The 14,890-nt window shown below is 33.3% G+C and overlaps 1 pseudogene; it reads right to left on the bottom strand.

Annotated features, from left to right (window-relative positions):
* Positions 1-7,413: 7,413 nt before the first annotated feature.
* Positions 7,414-8,516, bottom strand: LOC120076763 (annotated as a pseudogene).
* Positions 8,517-14,890: the final 6,374 nt, after the last annotated feature.

The raw sequence follows: 14,890 nt of genomic DNA, 5'->3' as shown, positions 1-14,890 counted from the left end.
ATTAATGATGTTGATGTATGTATGGAGACTGATGAATGTAGGCAAGACAAGGGAGAAGGAAGTAGTAATATTGAAAAAATGTCAGAAGGGGAGACAGTAGAGAATGAAATGGTTCTTGCTAATGATGATGAAGAAGAAGTCTCTGATACACAGATAGTTGATCATGGAGAGGAGCCTGGAGAGGTGAAAGAACATAATGCATCACTTGATCTGCCTATAGCTCTGAGGAAAGACACTCGTTCATGTACTAAATATCCTATGCATAGTTACATGACGTATAGTAATATGGCAACTGAGTTTAAAGCATTCACTACTAGTTTGAACGCTGAGGTAGTTCCAAATGACATAAGTGTTGCAATGAAAAAACCAAAATGGTGGTTTGCTATTATGGAAGAAATGAGAGCGCTCGAGAAGAATAGAACTTGGGAACAGGTAGCTTTGCCTGAAGGGCACAAGACTATTGGATGTAAATGGGTGTTTACTATAAAATACAAGTCAAATGGGACGATTGACCGGTACAAGGCTAGACTTGTAGTAAGAGGATTTACTCAAACCTATAGAGTAGATTATTCTGAAACTTTTTCTCCTGTAGCCAAACTTAACACTATCCTAGTGCTCTTATCAGTTGCTGTAAATAAGGATTGGTCCCTACACCAACTTGATGTTAAAAATGCTTTTTTGAATGGGGAACTTGAAGAGGAAGTCTATATGAGTCCTCCTTCTGGGTTCCAGAATCAATTCAAAAACAAGGTGTGTAGATTGAGGAAGTCAATATACGGATTGAAACAGTCTCCAAAGGCCTGGTTTGACAGGTTCACAACTTTTGTAAAAGCATAGGGGTATGTTCAGGAGCATTCTGATCACACTCTTTTTATAAAAAGATCAACATCAAGGAAGATAGCTGTTATTATTGTCTACGTTGATGACATTGTTTTATTTGGGGATGATGAAGCAGAGATCATGAGGCTCAAAACAGAGATGGCCTAAGAATTTGAAATTAAAGATCTCGGGAAGCTAAGATACTTTCTGGGAATGGAAGTGGCTCACTCAAAAGAAGGTATATCAGTTTCTCAACGAAAATATACTCTAGACTTACTAAAGAAAACATGCATGACTGGGTGTAAACCTGTTGACACACCAATAGAGTACAATGCGAAGCTCAGTGATAAGAATGGTAGAGTTCCTGTTAATAAAGAAAGATATCAGCGGTTAGTCGGGAAGTTGATCTACTTGTCTCACACAAGACCTGATATTTCTTATGCACTAGGTGTTGTCAGTCAGTTTATGCAAGCTCCATGTGAGGATCATATGACAGCAGTTGAACGTATCCTTCGGTTCCTGAAAGGAACCCCCTGGAAAAGGTCTAATGTTCAGAAAGACCGAAAAACGATCTGTTGAAGCTTATACTGATTCTGACTGGGCAGGGTCTTTTGCTGATAGAAAATCGATGTCTGGGTACTGTACGTTTGTCTGAAGTAATCTTGTCACCTGGAGAAGTAAGAAACAAAGAGTTGTTGCTAGAAGTAGTGTTGAGGCTGAGTATAAGGCCATGAGTTTAGGGATTTGTTAAGAAATTTGGTTGAAGAAAGTATTATCAGATCTCTAGCAAGATAATGAGCTTCTGATAAAACTGTTTTGTGACAATAAAGTTGTCATCAGTATTGTAAATAACCCGGTTCAACATGACAGAACTAAACGCGTAGAGATAGATAGACATTTCATTAAGGAGAGGTTGAATAGTAGAGACATATGCATCCCTTATATTCCTTCAAATCAACAAGTTGCTGATGTACTTACAAAAGGGTTATTGAGACAAAACTTTGATTATTGTGTAAGCAAGTTGGGCCTTGTCGATATTTATGCTCCAACTTGAAGGGGAGTGTTCAAAATAGGGTTATTAACCTAAGGGCATTTATGTAATTGTCTATTTATACAGTGTGTCCCTATGTATTCAATGTATCAGATTAAAAATAATAAGAAAAGTCTCTATATCGTGGTTTTTCTCCCTGTACTAGGGTTTCCACGTAACTGTGTGTTATTCTCTTCTCTACGCTTTTATTTTTAACACTATCTTTTCTTAAAAGCAGTGAAGAAAGATAGGTTATGAACCTTTTGAATCAAGGTCGAGAAGCTTGTTTTAGCCAATATAATGACTTGTTTAGCTTACATACAAAATCAGGATTATCTTTGTAGATAGATTCTTGTGGTTGAGTCATAATACTTCAAAAGCACCCAAAAAGTGATTTTTTTCATGCTTAAAATTTAGTTAGTTTTATGGTTAATTTGATCGTTGATGCTTTTTATGTTTATTGGTAGGAAACCTAGCAATTGAATGGGAACAAGCAATTTCGAGGATAAAATGACCAAAATATCTTTTAAGAAGGTCAAACTTGGACCAAAATTCCAAGACTTACTTGTATGTTGTTGCGTGGGTTTGATTAATATCATTTAAGAATCTTGTTATACATAATTATGTTTATATACAGATTATCTTTTTTTAACTTTTTCCATCTCATATACTATGTTTAGCATATTGTATTTCTTTTTAGTGAAGGTTAAATACTTTTGTAGTCTCAAGTTTCTAAAATATTCCACATTTGTAACTCTATTTTATGAACTTTGATTTAATTGTAATATTAGGATTTGTATTCTCTATTTTATAACATCGGTCGTACATTTGACATTTCCTAGTTTTGGATAGTAGGCAGTAGGGAGGGGGCTGGAGCTTAATCTTATGCCCATTTCGTATAAAATGCTTTTTTCCTTCAATCTTTCCATTCCCTAGATAATGTTCAAGTTTCTATTGACCTGATGGCTTAACGTTTTGTTTTTGGATTTTTCTCTGTAAATTTCACAGTTGAGGTAGTCTCTTGAGATTTCCATTCCATCATTTGTGGACGTATCAAAAGGAATGAGATCGTTCTTTTATTGGTATTTTCTCTTTAGATCGATCTAGATCATGTGAGTGATGTGGATTGTAGAGTATTTTCGTTTTCATCTGTATATTAGGTTTATTCTCACTGAAAATTGTGCTTTTATTTTGTATGAAGATTAGTTATATCTTCTAAAAAAAACGTATGTGTCTACTTGCTGATTTATGTTATCTTTGAAGATATAGGTGGGTTAAAGATTTGGATGCTTTTATTTACCTTTTAAATGAAGGTTAGTTGATAAGTGCTTTTGGATACTTAAGAAGTTAAGACTTACTTTGTTCTGAAAACGTTTAGGTGACTTTCTTTTTGTTGGTCCTATACATTAATAGGTTGGATGATAAAGAATGTAAAAGATTCAGTTATGGTGTTCCTTTTAGAAATATGATGCATAAGGTCCATGTCAATTTTATGTTCTTTTTAGTTAGCTTCCTTGGAATTATGAATTAATTGTTCCCTACAGGCACTGCTAATACTCATAAGTTGTCAAAGGAATAGTAATTATTGCATCTCCCAAAGAACATCCAATAAAATATGAACAGTAGCATTCAAATCAATTTTAGTGCGTTCCAATGGTCGGTGTTGTCACTTCCATCACTTGGTCAAACTTATTCCAGAAGATAGTAATGACCTTATCATCACCTAGGTACTTCAATTTCTTTTTTCCTCCTTCCTCTAACTCTCTCTTTCTCTACCGGTAGTGTAAATTTTAAACCTTTGTTATGTATTATTTGTGTTTAGAGCTCCAATTTTACAAATTTATAGTTGTTCATGATTTCTATTTCTAACAAAATTGTGTATGGGGTCTACAATCTAGTCATTAACAATATTTGTTCTTATGATTATGTCTTAAAATGTTGAAGTAGGTGGAGGGTTATTCCATGAATGGAAAATTATCACATCAGGAACGAATATAGGTGGACATTTGATTGACTGGGAGATTTTTTTACACATTGGTTGTCCCATGATGATTTTTTTTATAAGGTTCATAAGAAAGTCACATTTAGATCTTTATGTGATGTATGCCTCCGAAGCGTACATTCATAAGAGATTTCAGGTTAAAGTTTTTGAAATTGTATGCAAGTCGTGTTATTACTGTGTACAATCTCATGCTTTTTAAGTAAAACCCACCTCTTTCATAGTTCATAGGCTCTACTTTTGTTGCATTCACATCCTTTTGTTCTTCATTTTTAATTGCAACCACCTTGTACCGTTATTTTTCACTGGAATGGGAAGACGAGAGCAAGAAAGTATACTATCATCCTAATTAGAGCAATTTTATTGTAACATCTTGTGAGATCTCATATCTTGTTTTCTTCATTTTTCTTGTAAACTCTAATTTATACGTTACGTGGTTAATGGTTCATGCTTGTCATCTCCATATGTTACCATTTAGAATCCTTACCTCTCATTGGCTTTAGCTTAGAATTCAATGCCAGTTTTTGAATTGTGAGTCTAAGCTAGTGACTGCATTGATTTTGTGTTATTGTGTGTTTGAAATGTTGCATGTTTTTTTTTTCTTTTTCTTTTTTTGTTTTCAAACGAGAATCGTCTATTTATGCTTTCTGCCATATGAATATTTCACCATTTTATTTTTGGATATAGAAAGTAGTTTTTGTAGATTTGTTCTGTTGCAGGATTCTGAGTGTTCTGAATTGGTGGGACTTTAGGGGGAAGCAGACTTTTATTTGATTGCTGATTTTCTAGACTACCTTAGTTATTATGGAGACGGACAGAATCAGGTAGGAATGAGCATTTTGAGTGTGAACAAAATGGGGAAGAGTATTCTAAATTAAAGTTTGTTACCTAAAATGTTTTACCTTTAGATTTAAGGGTTTGAAAATTTTAGCATACTATTTCTCTCTTTCTACTTAGCATTAATGTTTTTTGGTTGGTGCAAAATTACTATATTGGTTTCTACACTGATTTAATGGGATTCTGTAGGAATAATTTCTAGTCACAAAACTGAGATCATGGTTGGTGCTTCTTGCTCGATATCTAAATTTATGATATCTAATAGTTTTGCCTTTTCATTGTTGATATTTTAATTCCAAGAATATTCATATAGTGCATGATTAGGAAAGAGATTCCAGTAGAAACCTTGTTATATATGGAAGTGGAAGTTGTAGTTTTTCAATCATTAGCACCCTTTTATGGAGCGTAGCAGTCTTTTAATGAATATTTTCAAAATATTTTGAGTTAATTTGAGTCATAAGAGATTATCTAAGTTATTTCCTTGCAATAACTTCTACACATGGTAGGGATGCATGTAAAGAAAAGAACGTCATTGCATGAAGGTTATATCAAACAAATTGAGTAAGCAAAATAAGTAGTGCTAAAGTAAGTAAATTTTGCACCAACCAAAGTAAGTAAATTTTGCATCAAAGTAGCTTCCTTTTTGTACTTCCTTTAACTTGTTTGTAAAAGATTTGGCATAAGTTTTTTATCAGATGAAAAAATGGGAGGCTTCGAGACACCAGGAAATGAAGAATTGTGATGTATTATAGTTCTACTGTTTGAGTTATGATGTTAGGGTAGAGTATGTTGTCAAGAATTTGCCTTTTTTTTTTTTTTAAATAACAATAATAATAATAATTCATGAGTGAAAATAAGAACTGATGATTTGGTTTAAGAAGGAAGAATAACTGGAGTTTATGTTTATGAATTCAAATTAGCATTTAATTCATGGTTGAACTTATGGTTGAACTTGTTGGATTTGAAACTTTATTATGTAGCACTCTATGCATTATTGGATTTGACACTCATGGTTTATTGGATTAGAAACTCATGGTTGAACTGTAGCAGTCTATGCTTTATTGGATTTGAAACTCATGGTTGAACAGATATCATTCCTTCGCATTGTTTGAAAAGTGTAGCTATTTTCTTGCAGTGTATTATCGATTTTAAGGAGAATGTTTTGAGAGTTGGTGGAGGAGAGGTCTCTGTACCACTTTTGCAAGGCTGGTATTTCTAATTTGTGAATTTGATCTCCACCCACACATTTTTTAATTATACTGAAGTTTCCTCTCGTGTCAAAACTTTATGTTCAGAGAAAGATATTCCCGCTTCTCTTTTTGATGAGGAAAGGCCCTCTAAGGAATCCTCTAGCTTTGGAGTACCATTTTTGCGGTGCTCTGGAGTCGCTGCCTTCCTCTTGCTCAAACTATTATTAACGCTATTTTCATTCGTTCTTACTCTCTTCTAATTTAGAGTTATTTTTGTCGTTAGTGATTCTGATTTCGATTCTAGGTGTTGTTTCTTCTTCCTTGACTTGATCTGCAGAACAAAGGGCGAGGGATTTTGAGTTATTTTTGTCGTCGATGATTCTGATCCCGATTCTGAATGACATGATGCCTTACCAAAGAAAAGAGAACCAACAATGACAGCTCAACTACGAATTTTGAATACTTAGAGAATTTTGAATACTTTGTATTTTGAACACCTGGTGAATTTTGAACACTTGGCAGATTTTGAACCCTTTGTATTTGGAGGACTAACTTATGTTGTTGGTATGGTCACTAAATATTTTATCTAGATTGTATCATTTAGACACAACTTTATTTTAGGAAATTATTGAATATTTTATTTTGTAATGTTGATAGATTATGAATGGAAGTTATTAGTATTTATTATGTTATGAAGTATATTATGTGTGTATATTCTAGCTAAAATTTATCAAAATCTAATAATTAAAAATTATTTTTGAAAAAAATTTATCTCTTTTATAGCCATGAGTTAAAGTTATTGAAAGATTTATATAGCAAAAACGAAATGCTATTAAAAGGTTATTATAATAATTATAATAATTGGAAAGGATTAAATAACATTACTATAGCATACAATTACAGCTATAAATACTATATTATAGCATTGAAAAAAGGCTATTATATGTTAAAGACAACACATTATTTTAGCTATACAAACATATTATAGCTTTAATAAAAAAACATTATCAAATATTTTTATAGCATCGTTTATAAGCTGTATCTTCATACTTTATAATAGCATCCATTATAGCTTTAGAAAAACACTATAAAAAGTCTCAAACTTTTAATAACATGGGCTGTCAGAACTTTTGAAAAAAGTTATAAAAAGTCTATTATAGATTTTTTCGTTAGCTATCATATATGTTATTTCTTGTAGTGTTTGTTATCTTTAGTCTTTTTTTTTTTTTTGTTATCTTAAATTATACCAAATACGTAAAAAAAAAATCATGTTATAATTTTCAAGTTTTATTTCATAAATTTATGCACAAATTTAAAACACTCAATATTATTTTTAATTTTAATATTATTATTAGTTTAGTTTAAATCGGGATGGATGAAACTTGAATATGTTATGTTGAAAGAAGCAGGTAAAACATTTGGAATCGATATATTTAATTCTACTCGCATTTAAGCTCTACTATTTTACAATTTTTTTTTAAATTATTGATTATTTAAATGAAGAACTATAAAAAGAATAATAATAAAATGTGGTGTGTATTTATTAAATTAAGATTCAATAGAAATGGGATTTAAAGAAAGAGAGAGGTAAAGGATGTTTTATTGGGATAGATAAGAAATTTAATAGAGATTAGAAAATGATAAATAATATAATTATAGTAAATGACCATAGTGGAAGAGGTAGGTATCAGCCAACCATTTATCCAAAGTAATTTCCGTTGTAGTATTGAAATGACCATGATCTTGGTTAAAACTTTCATGCATGTCAAGGTTTATAGGTAATTTCAAGGCATCGATGGTCACCACATCCGGTAGCTCTTTACTGACTGCATCTTGTGCTGCCCTTACTGCCGGTAAATCATGAGTATCATGCTTCATCATAAAGTCATTGGTAAAAATCTAGGCTTTATATCATTGCGAATGTCGGTGAAGAAGTTCTTTAGGTTGTCTTTGTATCTATTAGCAATGTCACTCAGAGCTGCATCACTCTCCCCTTGAAACCAGAAAAGAGCACACACAACCCCACCGTCTTTATATGATGCTTCGATTCGTTCAATAAAATTTTTATAAAATGTTGCATTAGGATTGCTAGGATTTTTAATCCATTGTTCAATTATGGTGCCACCTCTAGCACAAGGAACTAAACCCACTGTGCCTACTTTTGGCCCTACTTTTGCTAATAACTAGTGAGCAAATGGCATTCCTGGACCAATCCCAACCGTTTTGTAGATGTCGATTCCCTCATGTAGAGGCTCTCATGCCATCTTCTATTGGAGTGCAGGGTTTAATCGTAGGATGGATGGGTTAGATTGACATTCTGGTGGGATTAACCCGTCCCACTCAAGTTGTCGCACTTGATTATTTTCAACCCCACCTCGGCCAGCCATATTGCTCTAACCAGCTAGGATGAATATGTTGTTAGGAGAAGCAGCCCTCGAAACGGAAGAACCTAATAGTATTGTACATAGCAAGATTGATAACTTTAATAAAGCCATTTTGATCTTTTGTATCTGTGTAAGTAGACACAGAAGAAAAGTGTAAAATAGGTGTACTTGTCTAAAAAAGGTTGTAACTTTTCCTCTGTGTCTATTTGCACAGACACAACTACTTTCCTATTGAAATTTTGCTCCCTCTTCCTTTTGTTTTGTTGGCTGATCTTTACCTCCGTCTTTCTATGTTAGTGGCCCTCAATTTTTATATTCAAATTAATTCTAAGTTTAGCATATTTAGTTTTGAAAGTTCATTTTTATAGGTGAATATTTGTGGACTATGAGTGTTTTTCGCATTTAATTATTTTGGACCACCACAAAATAAATCTGTTAACCGTTTATTTGTAAAGGTATATATAAAAAAACTTGGCGAATTCATGTTTATTTCCATTTGATTACATACTATTTTAAGTTTCTCTTCCATTCTCTTAAATAGAAGACGTTTCTTTATGAGATAAAAATATAAAAATTTAGTTCATGAAGTATATTTGTAAAGATAAAAGCCCTTTAATGTCGATTTAATGTCGGTTGCAACTGAAGCCCAAGAATCAAATGAAGTCATTTTAATAGACAATGAAACCCAAAATTTGTCCATTTTATCAATTAGTTTCCGTTTTTTTAAATTTCATTGCCGAATCTATTTTTTGATAAAAAAGTATAACATGATACATCATCATCGAATACTGTGGCTATGATATATTATTTATGTATGGATTGCAAATCTATTACATTTAATCCGCAAATTCTGCTATAAAATTATAATTTAAAAGGCCGTACAATAATTCAGCCATTAAAAACACAAATTATAAGTAATACAAACATTATGAGTTTACTGTCCCTCTCCACTTGGTAAGTATGGATTCCTTCATAATTTTTCTTGAATAGACCCCCAGCTTCAGCAGTATCTGGTTAGGCATCTTTATCTGACCACTATTGTCAAAAGATCACAAACAAAAAGGGTTTAAGACAAATGATTGAAAGTGAAAATGTGATCATAATTCATATTCAACTAACCATGTTTATTGGGAATGTGTATAAATAGTAAATTCAAGGCAAAATTCTTGTAGTGAATGTGTTGGATCTAGAGTTCCCCAAGAAAAAGCATAAAAAGGTTGTGATACCAAATCTTTACTCCTTTGTTGCACCTGCAAAATAAGAAAACTCAATAGTTGAATAAATGAGAGAATCTTCTTTTTCAAGATCTTGAAGAAGAGAAGCTTGGTTACCTAGATATGAGATACGAAGACGATGGAAAATTTTTGGCAGCATAACGATGCTACCACAACAAAACCAAAAATTTACCTTGAACCTATTCAAAGAAATACACTCTTAAAAATATTTCACAATCACTTGTTCTCAACAGAACTATCAGAATTCCCCAAAAAAATGAATATTCAAGAACACATACATCAATAAGCAAATTTAGCTCACAATGTACTTCAAATCTCAAAAGTTGTCACAAAAACTACCATAGTGCAACTCACAAACGCAAGCACCTTGAATCAGATCTAAACTACAAATAAATAGTACCCATGAGTCATAAACAGGTGTTACATTCTAATCCAGTATGTTTACATTCTAATCCAATGTAAACTACAAAGAGGCCAATGGCCTTAAGAGAAATAATTGATTGCAATATGTTTACTCACCTCTTCATTGCAAGCATGGTTGTGGTGCTTCAGCAGAGACACGCAGATCTGGCGGAGACACAATTGATACTACAAACGAGTACTATTTTCTCTAGCCAACTACGCTAGTCCAATGCCTTCTAGACCCAATTGATACTACAAATGAGTACTATTTTCCTATAGTAGAATCAACTAACAGGCAAAACATCCAAAAACATGTCATATCACAATCACATACTCTTAATGAAGATACATTCAAGTAGAAAAGAAAATGGTCATATCAATACTAAATATCCAATAGAATGAATATAAACTATTTTGCTAACAGCATAATGGATAACCAAATTACCTTCTTTTGAAATCAATAGATTATGGAGGTGAGGGAGATGATATAATGGATAACCACACTACCTTCTTTTGAATTCCAAGACCAACCTACAAGGAAAGTTTCAATATACATCATGTTATGGTTGAGGAAGAGATTGAGAGAACACAAATGTGAGGCAACTTCAATCAATATGAACTAAACCTAAACTCATAGGAGTATAACTGAGGAAGCAGGAGTTTTCTTGAAATAGGCACAATTCTCTTAAATTCTTATAATGCCAAATCATTCTCCTTCTCAACAAACAAACAAACAAAATAGAGGCTTACTATGTCAAGCATTTTGATTATTCTCATTCCCCTATAAAACTCTTCCAATACATATATTCAAGAACCTACAAGAACAATAGATGAAATATCGAGTGCTTTCTTCGACATGAAGGAAAAATATATAGAAAAACTATTATTATAGAAAGGTCTGGAAAACAATATCTACATCCTCAGGGTTGCTAAAGCACATTTGACAAGAACAAGACTCAGGACAATACATCCCATTGGCCAAACAATCACAATACCTGCAAATGAACAAGTAATATAAGCCAAAATGGTGAAAAACAAGAAAGGGAACAAAAAAAGATTCTTTAACTTTGCATAAGTAAGTGACTAGAGCTTTAAGCTTAGCACCATCTAAAAACTAGATACAACATGCTATATAGAATTTTGAACAATACATTATAAAAAAACCACAATCAAATAGTTCATTTGCACAAAAAAATTAATCAAAAGAAGAAAACTTTTTTTTTTTTTCTAATAGAGGAGTTGGAATTGTATAAGGCTTTTTTTAGATTCATTACACAGTGTAAAAGAAACATCGGGTAAAGTCAGTTTCAAAACATAGCGATTATTGAATAAATTAAAATTATACATGGAGCAACATGATTGAATACACACTAGAAGAATTTCGGGCTTTAATGTCAGTTTTAAACAGGCATAATTCTCTTAAATCCTTATAATGCCAAAGCATTCTCCCTCTCGACAAACAAACATTCTAAATAGAGGCTTACAATGTTGAGTATTTTGATTATTCACATTCCCTTACAGAACTCTTCCAATACATATATTTTGATGGAACACAAGACATAGCAGTGGAATTAGGACCTAATTACACTCTAATTGCTCTTAAATTAAAGGAAATAAGCATGTATCATGAAGGAAAAAATAGTGAATTAAAAGTGTAGAGATGCTACCTTTGAAGCTCCCGAAAGTCGCTTCTTCTCGTTGAATCTCGACCCAAACTCTTTTGGACCACTACTAGAGTTGACCTACTATCCTCTGAACTCAGAACCGAGTTGTGAGACCCGGTGGATGAAGAGTACCGAGAGAGAGAAAAGAGATGAAAATAAGGAATGGAATTTTGAGTAGGTTTGGGTGTTTCCTTCTTTTTTCACAAAGTTGTAATTTTCCAGCCCAATTTTCAAAATGGCAAAAGTCTTTTAACTAAATTGAAAAGTCCAATTTATAGAAAAAAGCATGCAACAATTGCATGAAAAAACTTCACAAAAAACCCAACACCTAGAATCCACTCACTTAGTGAGCTTAATGTCTCCACTATAAGCCAACACCCAGCCCATTATTTTGTTAGTGGAATTATCCAACAAAAGTTTGAATTTTCCCACTAACTATAGTCAAAGGGAAAAATAGTCATTTGGTCAAAGTCAAGCTTTGACCAAAAAGTCAACATTTTGACTTTTTATGATTTTTTCCATGTTGACTAATTTTGACCTCCCGAGCATGAATCCGCATTCATTTTCTCGAAATTCAAATCACATTTGAATATAAGGTCGGTCAAAGTTTGACTTTTCAAAGTCAAAAGTCAACTCTTTGACTTTTTACAACTTTGACCATTTCCATCATTTTCGAGCTTCCAAATATGAACGTATTCATATTCTTGATATTTAAATCACATTTAAATATTAAATCTGTATTTCTAAGCTGAAAAACCCGATCACTATATCACATATACTTGTCGGTTTCTCTCTCTACCTAATTCATACAATTCGAATTATTCTATCATACTGTTCTAAGTTTATTCCATATAAGCTAGTAGGGGAACCTAATGGACCTATAGATCATGGGCTCCAACGATCCGAGATTAGCTAGCTAAACTCTTTAGACGGAGCTAATCAACATTTGTTAACTAATGGGTCATTCCACTAAAGTCCCATAGTTGCACTTCCCTTACTATAGATATATTTGTGTCCATTTGATATAACCATGATTAGTAAGTTAATCCTTCACAGGTTGTTCGTAATCTCGACTGGGTCATAAAAACAATTTTACCCTCAAGACTACATCTTGTTCCTTAAGTTCCACTGATCCTCTAATGAACAATTGGTTTAAGGTCCAACCTATAAACCGAATCCCTCTCGGACCAAGGAGAGGGTGGGGCCCCTTGTTCAAGACCTAGATTTAGTACTAAAGGGAACAACCTATCTATTGTCCCTATAACGAGTAGGAGTGAATTCCGTCTTGCACCCTATGTTCCCAGTTATCCACCCGATCTTACCCCTGAAATGGGAGGCTTATTGGGCCAACGATATTGAGTTGCCCTCACCTATACAGATCTAAGGATAATTTTGAGTGATCAGGAGTTCATAGTTAGCTCAGGATTAAGATTAAGTTACCTAGGTTATCAATTAACGAAATATTCAGTTTTATACATAAAACGGTATTTAAAACGTAAAAAGTGATTATTTCATGGTTCAGTCTTATGTAAAATATTTAATAGGATGCCCCCACTCACATATTTCTATATGAACGATTCAGGATCACATCGTTTGTACTAACTACAAAGTGGGCCGCATCCATAGTGTCCCCATAATAAGGCGCCCAACTTTATTCATATACTATAGACCATTTTGGCTATATATTTGAACTTGATCCACCTTTATGTCACTACATAAAGTTCAAACTACATTAAATAGCCTCAGGACCTTAGTTTATTGGATTCAAGATTACAATTTCAATAATAAATTTATCGAAAAACAAAACAGAATATATTTATTAATTTACAAACTACGAGGTTTAGGACATAAAATCCAACAAATTCCCACTTGGACTAAAACTCCTAGTGGAGTATCACAATGTTGAATTTAAGTGAGAAATATATGAGTACAATAAACATATGAATAAAATAAACTAGGGCATATACCCAAAAATTCTCCCACTTGTCCTAGTTTACAAACTTCGTAGACCTAGACTCTATAGGTGACCTTCAAACACTTTAGCCATGAGGGCCTTTGTAAAAGGATCAGCAATGTTTTGCTCAGAAGATATCTGGGACACTACAACGTCTCCACGATGTACAATCTCCCGGATCGGATGGTATTTGTGCTCAATATGCTTGCCACGCTTGTGGCTTCTTGGTTCTCTTGAGTTTGCAACTGCACCACTATTATCACAATATAGGGTGATAGGCAGATGCATATTTGGAACTACTTCCAAATCTGTCAAGAATTTCCTCAACCATACTGCTTCCTTTGTTGCTTCACAAGTAGCTACGTATTCAGCTTCCATTATGGAGTCTACAATACAGTTTTGCTTTACACTTCTCCACACTACTGCTCCTCCATTAAGAGTGAACAATGATCCAGATGTAGACTTTCTAGCATCTTTATCAGTTTGAAAATCAGAGTCAGTGTATCCAGTAAGGATCAAATCCTTAGTACCATACACGAGCATGAAGTTCCTCATTCTCCTAAGATATTTGAGGATATTTTTAACGGCAGTCCAATGCTCATATCCAAGATTGGACTGATATCTACTGACTATCCCTACTGCGTAGCATATGTTAGGTCTAGTACATAATATTGCATATATCAGGCTCCCTACTACAGAAGCATAAGGAATGTGTCTCATATCCTCAACCTCTTGAGGTGTCTTAGGACATTGATCCTTTGACAAATGAATTCCATATCTATAAGGTAATAGACCTCTTTTGGAATTCTGCATCTTATACCTAGACAACATTTTATCTATATAAGTTGCTTGAGACATGGCTAGTGTTCTATTCTTGCGGTTTCAAATAATCTGAATCCCGAGAACATACTGCGCATTTCTTAAATCTTTCATTTGGAACTGCGTTGCTAGCCATTTCTTGATGTCAATTAGGTAACCTACTTCATTCCCAATGAGTAGAATATCGTCAACATATAAAACTAAGAACGCTATAATAGAATTGACGATCTTCTTGTAAACACAAGGCTTGTCAATATTCTGTTCAAAGCCATAAGATTTGATCGCAGTATCAAATCTTATATTCCAAGATCTAGAAGCTTGTTTCAACCCATAAATGGATTTTTGAAGCTTACAAACCTTTTGTTCTTGACCTTGTGCAATAAACCCCTCTGGTTGAGCCATATAGATACTCTCCTCAAGATCGCCGTTTAGAAAGGCTATCTTGACATCCATCTGCCAAATTTCATAGTCATAAAAGGTGGCAATGGATAAGATTATTCTAATCGACTTAAGCATGGCAACAGGAGAGAAAGTTTTTTCATAGTCCACTCCTTCTC

Source organism: Benincasa hispida, chromosome 4, assembly GCF_009727055.1.
Source record: "Benincasa hispida cultivar B227 chromosome 4, ASM972705v1, whole genome shotgun sequence".
NCBI lineage: Eukaryota > Viridiplantae > Streptophyta > Magnoliopsida > Cucurbitales > Cucurbitaceae > Benincasa > Benincasa hispida.
This window is presented reverse-complemented; position numbering and strand designations above follow the sequence as displayed.